This window comes from Alligator mississippiensis, chromosome 4, assembly GCF_030867095.1.
Source record: "Alligator mississippiensis isolate rAllMis1 chromosome 4, rAllMis1, whole genome shotgun sequence".
Taxonomy (NCBI): Eukaryota; Metazoa; Chordata; order Crocodylia; family Alligatoridae; genus Alligator; species Alligator mississippiensis.
This window is the reverse complement of record NC_081827.1, coordinates 148,421,259-148,437,207: the sequence shown is the minus strand read 5'-3', so window position 1 is coordinate 148,437,207 and position 15,949 is coordinate 148,421,259. Positions and strand designations below refer to the sequence as shown.

Here is a 15,949-nt window from a genome sequence, read left to right as displayed (position 1 = left end):
ATGAGTGTCCCAGGTGCTGCTTGTCTATATAGCGAACTAAGAGGTGTTGTGCACTTTAGTTTTCAATATCCTTGTAAATGCACAAAGAAAGGTCCCACCACTGTTTGTCATAGCTACCAGTACTAGTAAATACAACATCAAAGAATATAAAATAATGAATTCAGAGCAGAACAAATAGGTTTGAATACCTTTAGTTAGCACAAGATTTAATATAATTTCATAAGTTCACAGACTTGATTTGTATGTCTACGGACAGACATTATGTTACTTTAAATTGCCAATTGCTCAAATCAAGAGTGAGACCTTATAAAGGGGGATAAGGCAAAATGCTGTGTTTATTGATTACATGAAGCAGATACATAAGCTTGGACACACCAGTCATACCAACAGACATAGACAAGCATACATGCAAACAGACATAGGCAGACGTACAGACAAAACCACTCCAGTAAGATGTTATATTTATCAGCAGAAGTTACTCAATGTTAGCTCTGGGTAGCCAGTCCAGGCTCATTGAGGGTGATGGGATAAATGGGGTGGGGAGGTGAACAGATGTGCCTGTGCTCCAGGAGGTTGCAGACACTGGATTCTCCATCATGGCTTGTCTGCATATCACTTTTATAGGGATTTCAAGTCTTTGTTCAGCATTGGGCTTTTTCCATGCTCAGTTTCTTATCCATCTTCCAGTTATCTCAACTTGAGGTCATTCCAGTAAAGTTGGTATCTCAGATTTGGTATTTCAGTCTTGAAGCATTGTGTAGTTGGTATCTCTGCCTTGAAGCATTGTGTAGTTCAAATGGCAGGATATGCAAATTTCCTTCTTCTCGCTATCTTCTTTGCACCTGATTGTAGATGTCTTTGAAAAAATTATCAAGGCTCACACTTGCGAGAGCCCGGCAGGACAAATTATGCTGAGGGGAAACCAGCACGGGTTCGTGGCAGGCAGATCATGCCTGACTAATCTAGTCTCTTTTTATGACCAGGTTACGAAACGCCTGGACACAGGAGTAGGGGTGGATGTCATATACTTAGACTTCAGGAAGGCCTTCGATATGGTATCCCACCCCATACTGGTGAACAAGTTAAGAGGCTGTGACTTGGATGACTACACAGTCCAGTGGGTGGTGAATTCACTAGAAGGTCGCACCCAGACAGTCGTGGTGGATAGGTCAGTTTCGACCTGGAAGGGTGTGGGCAGTGGGGTCCCGCAGGGCTTGGTCCTTGGACCGATACTCTTTAATGTCTTCATCAGAGACTTGGACGAGGGAGTGAAGTGTACTCTGTCCAAGTTTGCGGATGACACAAAACTGTGGGGAGAAGTGGACACGCCGGAGGGCAGGGAACAGCTGCAAGCAGACCTGGATAGGTTGGACAAGTGGGCAGAAAACAAAAGAATGCAATTTAACAAGGAGCAATGTAAAGTGCTGTACCTAGGGAGGAAAAATGTCCAGCATACCTACTGCCTAGGGAATGACCTGCTGGGTGGCACGGAAGCAGAAAGGGATCTTGGAGCCCTAGTGGACTCCAAGATGAATATGAGTCGGCAGTGTGACGAAACCATCAGAAAAGCTAATGGCACTTTATCGTGCATCAGCAGATGCATGACAAATAGATCTAAGGAGGTGATACTTCCCCTCTATCGGGCGCTGGTCAGACCGCAGTTGGAGTACTGCGTGCAATTCTGGGCACCACACTTCAAGAGGGATGCGGATAACCTGGAGAGGGTCCAGAGAAGGGCCACTCGTATGGTTAAGGGCCTACAGACCAAGCCCTACGAGGAGAGCCTAGAGAACCTGGACCTTTTCAGCCTCCGCAAGAGAAGGTTGAGAGGCGACCTTGTGGCTGCCTATAAGTTCATCATGGGGGCACAGAAGGGAATTAGTGAGGCTTTATTCACCAAGGCGCCCCCAGGGGTTACAAGAAATAATGGCCACAAGCTAGCAGAGAGCAGATTTAGACTGGACATTAGGAAGAACTTCTTCACAGTTAGAGTGGCCAAGGTCTGGAATGGGCTCCCAAGGGAGGTGGTGCTCTCCCCTACCCTGGGGGTCTTCAAGAGGAGGTTGGATATGCATCTAGCTGGGGTCATCTAGACCCAGCACTCTTTCCTACCTATGCAGGGGGTCGAACTCGATGATCTATTGAGGTCCCTTCCGACCCTAACATCTATGAATCTATGTTTGTGAGTAAGTGGCAGGATTAATAACTTCATGAGTAAAAGATTTCAAAATTTCCCCCAGGCAAAATGGAGATGAACTAAATGGAAAACTGAAGTGTTACCAAAGGAGGAAGTCTCTGCTGTTCTGTCCAAGTATTGGGCCATTTGCAGTTCTGCACGGATGCTCCCTTCTCCTGGAAGGTGAAAACAATGTTGATAACCATAGAAACTTGAATTACTAATAGCAAAGCATTAGGCCAGCTCATCAGATAAAGGGAGGTGCTGGGATGCCACCCCAAAGGAAGTGAGGGTTGTTCTTTTAGGAACAGTCTTACCACGCTGACTTGAGACCATCTGACTTATGGATCTGCCGCTTTTTATTGATACAGTTTTCAGACAAGCTAGTGCTGTTTTTGATAGTGTTTACTTTATATCCCAGTCAACCAGCACATGCCAAAGAGGGGGTGTCATTTATAGTTTATATAACTTACTGTTCCCCCCAAAAATGCAGTACAATGTGACTAAGATCTTCATAATTGGAAACTCCGTAAACTTCTAATTCCATATTTAATAGTGTCTGTAACTAGCCTAGCATCCAATACCGCTTGTGTTCAGTTCCTCTTGTTAGTAAATCAGTAGCAGCAGTGTAGGAGTAATCTCTTGTGAAAATCTGGCTCTTTATTCAAGTCTGACCAAGGTATTAGGGAGGACTGGGAAAATAGGTGTCCTTCGCCCACTGACTTCCTAAAATCCTCTTGGCCATGTTGACAATACAGGACTAACAACTGGCCTAAACCTGGCCTCAGGCATCCTCAGACTTACCGTGGCCACATGCCCCCTCACTGGGGCATCTACTCCCAGATGCACTCTGGGCTCCTTGCCTCTCATTAGGCTCCTACCTCTCATACTCTATCCCCTCACTGGGGCTGCAGGGTCTTATGCTCCGTGAGCCTTAGGTATCTATAGACATACCTGGACCTCACTCTCTTTCTGGCCTCCCACTAGGCCCCACTCTCATTTAGGCCATGGGCCCTTCTGGCCCCCACGTTGTAGCCCAAGCCTCGTGCCGTTATCTCAGGGTGTGCTCCGCTAGCTTTTCTGCCCCACAGGGTCACCCGCAAGGCAGCGGGGGCTGAGGCTTTCCGGCACCCCATACTTGCCTTTCACCGGGGAGGCACAGGTATGGCATTTCCTGAAGACTGCCCCACCACAGGCAGCCCCACCGCACCATCCTCCCCACCAGGGTGTGGTTTTAGGTTATTTCCCTGGAGCAATGCAGGCTACTTGCCCTGGGCTCATTCCCTCACTGGGCTCCTGCATGTTGTACCTGGGCTGTTCTCTCCCTTGGGCCCTCTACTGCAAACTCCATCTCATGGCTTCCTCTCACTGTCTCCATCTCTCTCCAACCCCTTTATCAGATCCCTCCTATTGGCAGGCTGGGCTCCAGCCTCTGCCACATGAGCGTGCTGACCAGCTGATCCTGCATCCTCTCTTTGACAGTGACGTCCTCCCCATCAAAGGGACCTTCAGCCTGCTTCCAGCCCTGGCCCCACCTCCAGGCCAGTCAGGGTGCCAATAGCTCTCCGCATCCCTGACCTGCTCTCGCACTGGCTTACTTGCCCTTCAGCCTTTTGGCCCTTGCCCCCTTGCTTTGACCTGTTGAGATTCTCTGGCATCAGTTGACTTCCCTACTCTGCAGGGGTCCCCTATTGGACCCCACCATAAAACCATCTTTTGCTGGGCTGTCCTGGTGCCCTTGAGATCTTATAAAAGGCAGCCCTGCACTCAACTGGGCTCATCTGAGCCCCTGGCCTCACCCTGCCTCTTCTAATTAGGGGCTTGCCTAGCCCCTGTGTAGGCCCACAACTCTAAGCCCCTTTTGCAAGGCTAGCCTTGCTCTTCTGTAGGCCCATAGCCATTTCCACAGGGCTTGGGATCCCCTGGCTCTCTAGGAACCTCCTCCTTCCCCATAGCTCCTACCCTTGACTTCCAGAGTGTTCCCGGGAGCAGAGGCGCTCTGGCTGGGCAATGTTATTATTCCAGCAGCATCTCTGCAGGAACTGCTGGCTCTACTCCTCAGGGCCTGCTCTTATTCTGAGGCTGCTCAGCCCTGCTTCAATCAGGGAGCCGCCTGTCTATCACTGACCACCTGACTAGCTCTGCAGTCACCTGCAGGCTGCCTCACAGCCTGCTCAGACCCTTAAAGTGGGTCTGAGCACCTTGCCCCTTAAAATCCTTCTGGGGGGCTGTGTCTCTGCTGCTTCCCTGTAGCCTGCACCAGCCCTTAAGTGGCAAGCAGCTCAAAGGAAACAGCATCAATGCAGGATTTTCAAAGATATGCAATTGGTGTCTTGATGATTCATTACAATGAGAAGGGTGTTGACAGATATGTTAATAATGTAGTATTATTAGGAACCTTCGGTAAAAAACTAAGATTCCAAATAAATACATCACATTCATTTATTCCCATCTTTGCAGTGGCAATAGCCGTGCTTTTATCTGCCTTTCTGGGACCTCGTTACATTTGGCTAGAATTTGGAAGACACCCTAATAAATACAACATTAGAACTTTAGAGCATTTAGACACGTGCTCTGGGAGAGGGGGGTGCTTTAATTACAGCAGCTCCAAGAGCCACTATAATTAAAGCACCTGGAGCACTTTGTACTTAAAGCATCCTGCCTCCATTTTTCAGTGTAGGGACGGTGATACAAAAGATGCTGGAGTCTGCTGGAGTGTGGTAATTATCATGCTCTGGCAAACTCAGTTAATCAGATCTGTTCCAACACACCATAATTACAGTGTGTTGGAGCAGCCTCACTGCATATGTATAGGCCCTTTTAAAGACTAATTCCAAGCAAAATACAACTTCCATAATTTTAACTATGAGTTCAGATTAGAGTGTCTACTGCAGACAGAAACCTTGGTGGTGCTTATCTTTCAAATCTTTAGTTTAAAAATCATTTTCATTCTATTGCTAGACATAGCATACAGCAACTGCACCTGCCTAGTTTGGGTTCCAAGGGTGATCCTGCCACTTAACAAAGGCTCAGTAGGAGCAAATGCTATTTAACGACATTGTATTTCTAGAAACAACATGAAAACCTCTTTTAGCAAATCCTTAAAGCTAACTTTTATCTTCCTAAAAGATTATGGTTAAGATGTTCTTTACCTGGATCTCAAGTTGGAGTCTCCTTTTCCTTCAGTAAGATCTTTATGTCTATGAATATGGTTGTTTTGCCATTCTTGTTCAGTCTCTTCTAAACACAGGATGTTGAGGAAGATGTTCAATTTGCACTGCAGCCACTGGCCTTCTTTGTTTCCATCCCACTTCCTGGTAGAGATCTAAGAAAGGGTCAGGTTTTTTAAAAGGAAATAACTGCTACGCCACAATTGCATACAGTTTCTCAGATTCTACCTTGTCTTAATGTAATTGTTAGCTACTCATAAGAGCAAGCTATTAATAATACAGAAGCATATGAATCCCAGACCAAAGAAACTGAAGTTTAAGGTTACCAGGATGCCACTGATGCGCCCAAATGCTGGTTTAATTCTGGAGTACACCAGTTGTCATATACGTACACTTGTACTGAATTTACCACTGTAAAGGTTTAGTCTCTTTTACAGCTAAGGTCAAATTATGTTCATCTTCATCATTCTTATGTTTGTATGAATCGAGTTTTTCGGTATGAAAATATTTCTATATTATAATAAGTCAATTTAAAATGGGAAATCAAGTAAATGCTAAATCAGGTGGTCAAGAACAGTCTTCTCCAGAAACCAGCTCTTTACACCTCAATGAAACCTCATCTTGAAGGAGTGAAGTTGATCTCTAGAGTATATACCTGTATTACTAAGCTTATTTATCAGTCATGACAGTAACAAGATTCTCAGTGTTTGCCTGAAATATAGGCCCTGGTGCCATGCAAGGAAGAGCCCCTGAGCAGGAGGGCTGCAGAGAAGCTCCTGACTCACACCAGGGATATACCTGAGCCTGGGAGCAGGGCAGGTAAGCAGAACATTGTGGAGTTGCCTGGAAAACACCGGTGGTTTGGGACTGGGACTAGTGGAAGAGGTGAGAAGTCCCAGCAGCCCTGGGAGCAGGGCCAGATCCTGGGAACAGGGTAGAGAGTGTAATAGAGCTGAGAACAAGACCAAAGCCTGGGAGTAGGGCAGAGGAAGATTTCTAGATGGGGCTAGAGACAGCACCAAGAGAGGGGCCAAGGTGATTCTAGAGAGAGCATCCAGAGCCTAAAGAAGGGCAGAGGCAGGGCTAGAGAGCCCATTTAATTGGCTGAGCCCAGGAGCAGGGTGTGAATTGATTGATTGGTAACATCTGTGAGGGTTGGGCATGGCTAGAAGGGAGGATGAGGAGACCACAACATTAGCCCTTAAGACATTGGGCAGTTAGACTATAGTTCTATATGAGTGGATGAGATCTCCCTCAGGGATGCCTGGGACAGCCTCCCTTCTCTAAATACATATTTACATCAAGGCATGACAGGTGTGTAGAAGGGGAGCTGGCTTCAATAATAAGGTAGAACAGACTACTATGGAGCCCCCAGGGGGCATCATGCCTTCCTCTAGAGCAGGGCTTTGTTACACACAGCCAAAAGTCCCTGAGTGGCACATGATCCATCTCTGAAGGCCAGATCCAGGTGGTGGGTGTATATTTGACACCTTTTATACAGAACAAAAACAGGGTTATACGAGTGTTTCCCCTCTATAGAGGTGAGGATTTATAATATTTTGCAAACTGAGGGGACCATTCCAAAAGCCAGCAGACTGCCTCTATTGGAGTTTCAAGCTTTGGTCAAGGGCTGAGAAAGACTGAAAGTGGCTGGGGTAAGGAGTTACCCCAAGGGTAAAATCTAGTCTGTTCCCTGCAGCCATGCAGCAGAACAGGGAAGACAGGCTTGAGGCTGAGGAGTCACTCCGATATAGCATACATTGTCACATAATGTCCCATGGCAGATGTTGCATTTATCATGCAATTTGTGCATTAATTACATGATAAATGGAAATAGGACATGTGCAAGATATTTAAGAAGCAATAAAATGCCAAACCAATAAGTGCAATGATTTGTATTGCACTTCATTTTGAATATGTGGCATGCATGCATCACTGAGCAGCGCGCACAGCTCAGCTGTAGGCACACCCTTCGAACATGCCGGCCTGCGGAGAGCCAGCATATTCAAAGGGGAATGTAACCAGGTTCATGGCTCAGAGGTGGGAATCCCAGCTGAAGGGGATTAATGATTAATAGCCTGCCTGCTTAGGAGCAAAAGGCCAGTTGACAGAGATGATTGGCTGGCCCTAGGGAAAGTTAAAAGCTCCCAGGGAGGGTAGCTGAGGGTAAGAGGGAAGACTGCAGTGCTGAGGTGGCAGCACAAAGCTGGGGTTGCTCCCTCTATGTGTAAGGAAGGACCGCAAGTTTTGAGTTAGCCTCAGTTGTTTTTATATGTGGTTGTTTTATTATTGTGTTTCAATATTATTGATGTTAGTTGTTTTATTACTGATGTTGTTTTGCATGGGAACAAGTTTGCCCCAGGGAAAATAAAAGCTGAGTGATAACCCACTACAGGGAACAGTGCAGCTGGGCTTTAGGTTTGTGCGGTAGCATAACAGAGGTTGAGTAACCAGGTAGCAACCCCGGTTGCCACCTTCAGGAGTAAAGGGAGCAAAAATAGTGCTGCAACAACATGGGGCCATACTGGCACCATTAGCAGCACCTGCTATTCCATGCATCACTGTTTCCCAGAGCTTGAAGCTGCCCTGCTATGCCTCTAGGTTCATGGCTCAGACTGCAGGGAAGGGAGAGAACCCAGGGAAGCAGATCTCCAGGAGAACTACAGTCCCTTTTTAATAAGGTGTTAAACATGCTTCCCTGCTGGGAGCTGCTGGAATCCATGTGCTTTCACAGGGATGAGCATGACCCGTGTTGTTCCTCCCTAGAGCTGAGAACTCCACAATGTAGTTAGGTGATGCAAGCACAGCCTGTACCAGCACACCCCACAGAGTAGAGTTCATACCAGCCCACCCCTGTGCCTGTGCAGACTGGGGTTGGAGCCAGCTGAAGCCTCCCCAGGGATTCACAGGTACTGGAGAGGGTCTGTCGGGACCTTGCAAAGGTCTCTGGGGTGAGACCTGAGCATTCCTCTGAGACCTCCTGCTGCTGATGTTGAAAGACAGCTCTGAGAGTGAAATAAGAAGCCACATTTCCAGCCTTGCCTTTGCATTTAATCTGTACTTTTCCAGCATGATGTTTTACCTGCTGCTGGCCAGAAGCAGGACTGACAAAGTGCTCTCACATACCTACTTTTAGGGCTGGGCTCCAGCACCTGGCTTCAGAGATGTTTCACATCCCTGACCTAGGGACAGTCAGAGCAGGAAAGGCTTTCTCTTGGAGAGAAGAATATGCCTTTGAGATCTATAATCACATAGATATTCCTGCCTAGATCTAGGAATGGGGCACTCTATCGTACTGCAATGTATGATAAAAGATTTCACTGACTGAAGAAGACGGGACCTCAGGTGGTATTTTCCTCCATTCTTCCAGTAAGTGGATGGGGTAGGCATCATGAGGCCTGCATTGACGTAGTTAACCGGTGGCTTCAGAGCTGGTGCCATGAGGCAGGCTTTGGGTTTTTTGACAACGACCCATATTTTTGTAAGGACGGCATGCTGGGGTGGGATGGGCTTCACCTCTCCCCTAATGGCAGACGTATCTTTTCCTCTAGGTTCCTCTAGAGTTGGCTGATCTCTTATGGTGGGCTGTAAACTAGCTTCACCGGGGGAAGGGGCTGCTTCAAGTGGAGAGGATGCTTCACCAGCACGCAGGGTGACAAGAGGAAGGGAAGCACAGGTAAGTATCAACGTCCGAGGAGCAGGGGGCCACAACTGTCCTGGGAGTGAGAGGAAGGCACGAGCACCCTCAGGAGGCCTCAGGTGCCTCTACACCAATGCTTGTAGTATGAGATGTAAGCAGGAGGAACTATGCCTCCTGTTTGCAAGTAAGAACCCAGATTTAGTAGGGCTCACAGAAACCTGGTGGGATCCTACCTACAACTGGGCGGTGGGCATTCGGGGGTACACCCGAAAAGAAAAGACAGGACAGAGAGGAAAGGTGTGGGGGTTGCGCTCTATGTCAAAGAGCACCTCACATCATCAAGGATCAGCTTCAGGTTACAGGAGGGTTGGGCAGAGGCACTATGGGTCAAACTACAAGGGGGGGCGCGGTGAAAGGGACCTTATGGTGGGTGTCTACTACAAACCACCAAACCAGGGGGAAGAGCTAGACTGGGACTTCTCCAGTCAGCTTATGGAGGCGGTTAGGTCAAGGGATGTTATTGTCATAGGTGACCCAAACGACCCAGACATTTGCTGGAAGGAGCAGACAGCCAGGTCTGACCACTCATATAGGTTCCTGGCTGTATTACAAGACCTTCACCTTATCCAGGGAAGTGCACAGCCCCACTAGGGGTAACACCTTGCTAAACCTGGTCCTGGCCACGGGGGATGACCTGGTAAGGGGACTGCAGGTCCTTGACCACCTGGGCAATAGCGATCATCACCTGCTGAATTTCATTATCCAACGCAGGATGTCTAGGGCTCACACCAAGGCTAAAGCCCTTGACTTCAGAAGGACCAACTTCAATGAGCTTAGGAGACTAGTGGAGGAGGTACTAAGGGCCCAGAAGATAGAGGAGATGGGATTCCACGAGGGATGGTTGTACCTTAAGGGGGTGATCCTCCAGGCCCAAAGGATAACAGTCCCTGAGAGAAGCAAGGTGGGTAAGAGTGTTCAGAAACCCCCTTGGCTCAGCAAGGGCATTCAGCAATGCCTGAGGACTAAAAGGGAGGCGTACAACCAGTAGAAGGGAGGAACTATCACCAAGGAAGAGTACTCCTTCTCGGCCCGGGAGTGTAGGAGGGCTCTAGGAAGATCAAGGCAGAGATGGAGCTCAGGCTAGCGTCCAGGGTTAAAGACAACAAAAAGTCCTTTTTCAAGTACATTGGGAGCAAGAAAAGGGCACCAGGCAATGTAGGGCCCCTGCAAGACACAAACGGTAATCTGGTGGCCACGCCAGACAAAAAAGCTGATATTTTTAACAGTTTCTTTGCCTCTGTTTTCCTGAACAGGGCCTGGGATATCCCACCTACCAGAGGTAGGGACAATCTTGGGGATAGATCTATCAAGCCTTCAGTCAGTGCAGATGTAGTTAGGGATCTTCTGGAAGGGCTAAACATTTTATATCTGCAGGTCCAGATGCCCTCCACCCAAGGGTGTTGAGGGAGCTGGCAGGGGTCATCACAGAACCCTTGGCTCGGCTGTATGAGCATTTGTGGTCATCTGGCCAGGTGCCAGGGGATAGGAAAATGGCTAATGTGGTCCCAATTTTCAAGAAAGGGAGGAACGAGGACCCAAGTAACTATAGCCCTGTAAGCCTCACCTCGGTGCTCGGGAAGATCTTGGAGAGAATCATCAAGGAGCACATCTGTGGGGGGCCTGTAAGAGAGATCATGCGCAGGGGCAATCAGCATGGGTTTACCAAAGGCAGGTCCTGCCAGACCAACCTGATTGCCTTTTATGACCAAATAACTAAATCTTTGGATGATGGTGTCACTGTAGACATAGTCTTTCTAGACTTTAAGAAGGCCTTTGACACTGTCTCTTACCCCATCCTCGTCAATAAATTGACTGCAGCATTGATGCCTGCACAGTTGGATGGGTAAAATATTGGCTGATGGGGCGCACCCAGGGAGTAGTGGTGGATGGGTTGTACTCAACCTGGTGAGATGTGAGCAGTGGGGTACACCAGGGCTTGGTCCTCAGGCCCGCACTGTTTAACATCTTCATCAGCGACTTGGACGAGGGGGTGGAAAGCATGCTGTCCAAGTTTGCTGATGACACTAAGATGTGGGGTGAGGTGGGCACATTTGAAGGGAGAGAGAGGCTGCAACTAGATTTAGACAGACTACAAAAGTGTGCAGAGAAGAATAGGATGGGGTTCAACGTAGACAAATGCAGGGTGCTGCACCTTGGGAGAAGGAATCCACAGCATACATGCAGGCTGGGGAGTTCCCCTCTTGAAAGCACAGAGGCGGAAAGGGATCTTGGAGTCATTATTGACTCCAAGATGAACATGAGCCGCCGATGCCAGACCGCAGCCTGCAAGGCCAGCCATACCTTGTCATGCATCCAAAGGTACATCTCAAGCCGGTCCAGAGAAGTGATCCTCCCCCTCTACGCAACTTTGGTCAGGCTGCAGTTGGAGTACTGCATCCAGTACTGGGTGCCGCACTTCAAAAGGGATGTGGCCAGCCTGGAGAGGGTTCAGAGGAGGGCCACCCGCTTGGTGAGAGGGCAGCAGGACAGGCCCTACGAGGAGAGACTGAAGGACCTGAACCTGTTCAGCTTCAGCAAGAGGAGGCTGAGGGGGGACCTGGTGGCTGCCTACAAGCTCATCAGGGGATATCAACAGCAAATAGGCAGAGCCCTTTTCTCCCCAGCACCACCTGGGGTGACAAGGAACAATGGTCACAAGCTGATGGAGAATTGGTTTAGGTTAGAGATCAGAAGGCAATATTTTACAGTTAGGGTGGCCAAAATCTGGAACCAACTTCCCAGGGAAGTGGTCCTCACCCCTATCTTGGGCAAATTCAAGAGGAGGTTGGATGCTCACCTGTCTGGGGTCTTGTGAACCCAGCATTCATTCCTGCCTGTGCCATGGGGTCAGGCTAGATGATCTGTTCAGATCCCTCCTGACCCTAGCTACTATGAAACTATGAAACTTTCATCAGTTAGAAGTGTGCAAACTTGTTAGCTGTCCACTGCTGGCTGTATTTATTAGCAGAGTGAAAGGACATGCTAGAAACTTATTTGGTACCTTTGGGCTGCTTTGAGCAGTAAACTTTGGTATAAAAAGATGTAATTAAATTATTTCTGGTCCCTGTAGTTGAGGAGGAATCTTTTACATCTGGGTCACTTTTAAAAAGGTTTATTTCCAACTAGGAAAAATAGATGCCCTGAAAGGTCTAGATGTGAGCAGTGGGGCTGCTCTGGTGCTGTGTAATCACAGCGTGTCAGAGCAAACTTGATTAATTGTCTGCTGGAGCGTGGTAATTATTGCACTCCAACAACCTCTAGTGTCTTGTGTATCAGCATCCCTGCACCTCAAAACGGTGGCAGGGGTGCTTTAACTAAAGCTTATTTGGCAAGTTTTAAAGTGCCTCCTGCTGCCATTTTGAAGTGTGGGGACGCTGATACATGAGATGCTCTGGGTGCTTTAATTTACCCCTTCTTGGAAAATGTGTATAAATGCCCTTGGAATCAAAAACACCTTACCCTACTCCTTTTGTGGGTGACTTACACTAACATACCTTCAACATGCTGCCAAATCAAGCTGGTAACATGGAGCACAAAGCCCACACTGCCCTGAAAGATGTACAGTTTCATGGTCCACAGGCTTTTATATTAATATGTTTAGATCATTGAGGGTCTGACCCAAGGTTGGTGAGGTGGGGTGGGAGCTGGGGTTCAAAACTCCTGTTTATTGCCTCCTGCTGGGCAGAGTTAGTCTTGGTGGTTTCTAAAACCAGTGATAAGTTTTAAATGGGACCAGTTCATATCTCACTGTGTAGCCATTCTCTGGTACTCCAGAGGGGTGTACACTAGGGTTGTGTGAAACAGCACCGTTTCATTTTGACTTCTGTTTTGATGGGACAGTGTTTCATTTCAAGTTTCATTTAATTTCAGAAGCACTGTTCTGTTCTGTTTTGTTTTGTCAAAACTGTTTCACTTTTTCAATGCTTTTTCAATGTTTTGCCCATAGGCTATAATGGGGAAACATGAAACTGCCTATAACTTTGTCATTTTTTGGCAGATTTTCAATGGAAATGGCAGGGGTCATAACCCCTTCTGAGGGCATGAGGCCTGCCAAGTTTCAAGGAGATAGGTGCAGGAGTTTCTGGGAAACTGCACCTCAGGCTGCTGACAAGCACAACTCATGGTGTGTGATTGTGTGTGTTAATGCACACCCTCACTGGTGCTGGGGCTTCTACATGACACGGTAGTGTTTCCCAATGAGGCCTCCTCCTCCCCTACAGCCTCATTCCAGTCCACCACTTTAAATGCCAATAAGTAATAACTTAGTGAGCAGCACAGTAGCACCAGCAGCATCTCAGGGAGCCAAACAGTCACAGTCAATATGAGAGCAGCTCTTCCCTGCTCTTCCCCCTCCCTCTCCTTATTTTCTGTTTCTCTGCAAGCAGGCCCAGGTTTAGCTTCAAAACTCAAAACGTTTCAAAACTTTTGAAACGTTTCAACTGCCCTTGTTTCACTTTGAGGCTGTTTCAAAGCTCTTCATTTCATTTCGATTTCACTGTTTCAAACTCGAAACGAGTCGAAACAGCATTGAAACAAAACGGCCAGTGAAATTTCACACAGCCCTAGTGTCCATTGAGAACCTGTAGGTTGCTTAGGTAGCAAACTGAGAACCCAACAGACATCTGAAAAGAAAAAACTATCCAAAAAGTATTTAGGGTTGGGGGGGTTGTTTGTTTTTTTTCTTTTTTTAAGACACATTTTTTCACTGAATATGTATATATGTAAAAAAAAGAAAGAAACTTGGAATTTGGTTAAATTCCTGCAGTAGGTGGATATTGCATTTAGTGCTGGGGACATACTGATGTTTCCAGAGTATCATCTTCAAGCTCATTGGGGAGCAGGACACTGCCCCTTGCAATGAGTGCAGGGGAACAGCACCAGGTCCCCATCCTGTAGCAATACTGATTTCTGTATTTGACACGACACAACAGTGACTGCAGCAGGGACTGGAAACCCGAACCATCCACCTTCAATGAGTGCCTTAAGCCAAGGGCTCAGGAACTTCCTTCCCTCTTGTTTTCAAAACCCAATGAATCTTTTTTCTGCATAGTGGCACATCTTCACCGGGGGGGGGGGGGGGGGGTGGAAAGTGCCTCCAGTTTCAAAGTGACCTACAGCCTGATGAATCTTCTCCCTGTCTTAGGGGGGCCTAAAGTATTATAAGCTCCTTAGGCAAAGGGGATATAATGAAAGCACAGAGTAAAGTATCGAAACTGTTGTCATGAGCCTCAAGGTACAACTCTTATCATCAGCACTTCCCTGCTAACTGACTTCAAACTGTCTGACAGAGCATGCACTGATTTTTTTTAGGGCACTTCTGTGGTTGGAGTCCAGCTTGGGTTTTTTTGAGTCTGTTCGAGGCACCCTATCCCTCCACACACTACACAGGAAGATTTGGCACCTCAGACCAGGTTCCCAAACCTATTGCAGTAACCAGGCAAGCAAAATTCCTCTGAGCTTGTAACCATTGTAGCACTCAAGCCCATTTTTAAATTTAATCCCACATTTTAAGGGGCTGTATTATCTGCTGCTTTTCTATCAAGTTGTGCCTGGTATCCGGCTGAGAGGTCCTATCAGCTACAAACTCAGCATTAGCCCAGCCAAACTGTACTCTTTCTCTCTCACATCCTTGGTAACAAGGCAAAGCTTGGCCTGCACAATCTTGAGTGACACTTGGGCAATATTAACTTTAGGGGTTGCAGCAGCCCTATTTTCTAATGAAATGCACTTTGGGGCCTCAGTCTTGGGACTGTCAAATAAAAGAATGTCCCAATTTCCAAGCACCTGAATAACAACGCCTTTGCCTTGCTCACATCATGTTCATTGGATCCCTTTAGAGTTGTATTAGTTTTGAATTTATCCTTAATCATAGAAGATGTCAGTATGCTCACTCTTGGCCAACTGTTCTCATTGGCTTAAATGAAAAAGAATTGCAGTGATTCTAGTCAGGAGCAGCAGTAGACTTTTGAACTGCCTACTGTGAAAGCAAGCAACAGGAGGGCTCTTCTGGTTTTGGGTTTGTTGTTTTTTTTGGATGGGGGACTATTTCTATTTTTTATTATTAAAAGAAGACATCATCAAAGTTATATGAAGGGCAAAGGAAGCTGAGATAAAACTAAAAAGTAAGTGTGAATCAACTCCTAGGGAGATGTTTTGACAAATTGCAGTCTCTGCACATCTCCCAGATACAGGACTACATGAGAATACAAACTACATGAATATGGCGATAGCCTATTCAAAAGAAAACACTGGATCTCCGCATCCAGATCCCAAATCCCTGGCTCTTGGGATTACAAAACACTCAGCAGTATTTAGTCTATGCTCCCTTAACTGAGTTTGTGAAAGCTTACTGGCCCAGCTCCGGCTGAGAGCTTTGGTGACTTCAATCCCTTATGAAGAAGTCATATTACCTTTTCAACTCCAAAGTACAGTTGTGCACATAACTGGTAGGCCTGTGCAAGTTGGCAGTGATCTGATCCAGCTTCGGATCTGGCCGCTTTGGATGGCAGTGATCCAATCCGGAGCTCCGGACCAGGTTTCCGCCTCAATATGGGCGAAGCAGCTCCGAAGCTTCAGAGCTGCCTTGGAGATCCAGCCATAGGGTATAATCGGGAATCAATGAAATAGCTATAACTTTCTTGGTTTTTGTCCAATTTGGATTAAACTTGCAGGGTTGGTAGCCTCTGCCTGCTGAGAACATGAAATCTGCCAAGTTTCAAAAAGATCAGTGCAGGGGTTTGTGGGGAACTGCACCCCAAATTCGTGAAAGCCAAACTCATGTCATGGTGTGTGTTACACCACTGGGGGGGTGGAAACTGCAGGGGTGGTAGCTCTTACTGGGGCCACAAAGCCTGCCAAGTTTCAAGGAGATCAGTGCAGGGCTTTGACCCTCCTGTGTTGTAA

General features: G+C 47.3%; 1 long non-coding RNA gene across 1 annotated transcript; it reads right to left on the bottom strand.

Annotated features, from left to right (window-relative positions):
• Positions 1-317: 317 nt before the first annotated feature.
• Positions 318-5,447, bottom strand: LOC132249878 (uncharacterized). Its single transcript, XR_009461358.1, has 3 exons — positions 5,329-5,447; positions 2,281-2,352; positions 318-1,358 (listed from the first exon to the last, which is right to left on the bottom strand). It is a non-coding gene; the product is annotated as an uncharacterized LOC132249878 (long non-coding RNA).
• Positions 5,448-15,949: the final 10,502 nt, after the last annotated feature.